General features: G+C 40.7%; 1 long non-coding RNA gene across 1 annotated transcript; it reads right to left on the bottom strand.

Moving 5' to 3' along the window:
- Nucleotides 1–203: 203 nt before the first annotated feature.
- LOC138003179 (uncharacterized) lies at nucleotides 204–1,874 on the bottom strand. The gene is made up of 3 exons (XR_011123438.1): nucleotides 1,823–1,874; nucleotides 1,647–1,691; nucleotides 204–803 (listed from the first exon to the last, which is right to left on the bottom strand). It is a non-coding gene; the product is annotated as an uncharacterized lncRNA (long non-coding RNA).
- Nucleotides 1,875–2,104: the final 230 nt, after the last annotated feature.

The following is a 2,104-nucleotide window of genomic DNA, read 5'->3' as shown; positions in this document are numbered from 1 at the left end:
AGAACAATAAAAACTGAACTGCGTTTGTTTTCCAGGACGTAATAAAAATTATCTACGTTACGAAGGTTAGGAGATAATGGTTTTCTACGCGTTATGTTATTTAATTTTTTAACAATTAATTCTCTACTCCCAAGGTGCAATCAAACTCAATTCGTGCTAAGGTTTTTAATTAGCTTTTATTAGTTTTCTCTTTGTATGTTTTTATTGTCCGTTTACACCTGGAAATCTTTTTATATCCATATATATAAATATTCAGTGTTTCAATTTTACCATTCACTTGATAATGAGCGAAATACGGTCGAAACGTCGTCTTTTACCGTTGATTTTTATCGTTGAAAATTAAATAATTATTTTCATTTTCTTTCGTTTACAGTGCTGGCAGTTCGGCCATTTGGCAAATCATTGCCCAAAGAATAAGTCATCTTCGCGTTGACTAGAGCGCGTTGACAATGCAAATTTCGTCGAGGATCTATATGTAAATTCTGACTTTGTTTATACTGGGCTCAATGAGCATAAGGCTGAATTTTCTTGTGGCGAAGCACACAGTAAAGTTAAAGGTGGTTTGTTTCGATGCCGTTCATTTTGGGAGGTCTGTCTTGCGGTATCGCCATTTGTTTCCAGTATCGTGAATGAAGGTTACTCGCTGCCTTTTGTCCAATTTCCTCCCATCCGTTTTCTTAGGAACAATCGCTCAGCATTTTGACACTGTGAATTCGTCGGAGCAGCCATCCTCGAGCTTTTATCACAAGGTTTAATCAGCGAAGTCAGTTCCTCTCCGCATTGCGTCAACCCTTTGTCAGTAGCTGAAGGAAAGAAACTATGCTTAGTTCTTGATCTGCATGAGGTCAACAAATATTTAGTCAAATCAATTTTCAATTTTCATTACAAAGATCTTCGATCCCTAGTCGAAAATGTTCCGGCAAGGATTCTGGTTTTTTTACATGGGACCTAAAATCAGGCTATCACCAACGTGGATACCTTCCCCCCGCATCGACAATTTCTGGGTTTCTCATGGTCAATTACCGGATCTACGCGATATTTCTGTTTCTCAGTCCTCCCGTTCGGGCTTAGCTCCGCTTGCTAAAGTTTTACGAAGCTATAACACCCATTAGTTAAGAGATGGCGTTCAATGTCGCATAAATGTTTTGTCTATTTAGACGACGGCATTTCCGGAAGTCGCGATTACATCTCCGCTAAGGCTGCTAGTAATATCTAGCCCAATGACCTGGCTTCGGGTCGAACTGGGAACTTATTCAAATCGGAGAATGGCTAGGTTTTTTGATAAACACTATAAGGCTCACGTTCCAGAGGTGTCTGGAAAACCCGAATAGCGAATAGCGAATAGTCGTGAATAGCGAATAGTACGAACAGTGCGAATAGTGGCGAATAGTGACGAATAGTGACGAATAGTCGCGAATAGTGACGAATAGTCTTCAATAGTCACCGCCTTGTGCTAAACAATCTCGTAATCAAAGCAAATAATATGCTCAGCTGTCGTCGAAAGAGAGTTTCGTGTATGCTTTTACAAACACTCTAAAGAAGAACAAACGTCCAAATGCAAAAATATAAATCACTTTCATTAATACATCAAGCTCATGATCATCTCCTCGCACAGTGGCGCCCGAACATAAATTTTAGATACTCACATTTCATCATCCTCATCTGTGCTGTCCGATTCGGCGAGACACGTTCTGTAAAAAGGAATAAAATCACAATGTGAGGTAAGTGGTTTGTGATTAAAGAGACAAACGAGCTACTCTGATAAGCGTTGCGTTAATTAATTATCCAAATATAAGCAACAGGATTTCAGTGCATTTATTACCTTTTCTTCTCAGGGCTCAAGCTGTCCTTCGCCGACACATCTCTGCTTTTTTAGCGGGAAAATCCCATCCAAGGTTGCTGCGCGGTTGACCCGGAAGTACTGGGTACCAAATTTTCGTCATTTCGTCACAATCCCCCCCCCCCCCCCCCTCACTTGCCACTATTTGTTACTATTCGTCACTATTCGTGACTATTCGTCACTATTCGCTGATCGGTATTCGCGACTATTCGCTATTCGCTATTCGCTATTCGCTATTCGGGTTTTCCAGACACCCCGTTCCAG

The sequence above is a fragment of the Montipora foliosa genome, chromosome 5, assembly GCF_036669935.1.
Source record: "Montipora foliosa isolate CH-2021 chromosome 5, ASM3666993v2, whole genome shotgun sequence".
NCBI lineage: Eukaryota > Metazoa > Cnidaria > Anthozoa > Scleractinia > Acroporidae > Montipora > Montipora foliosa.
The sequence above is the reverse complement of the archived record's forward strand: the minus strand, read 5'-3'. Positions and strand labels throughout refer to the sequence as shown.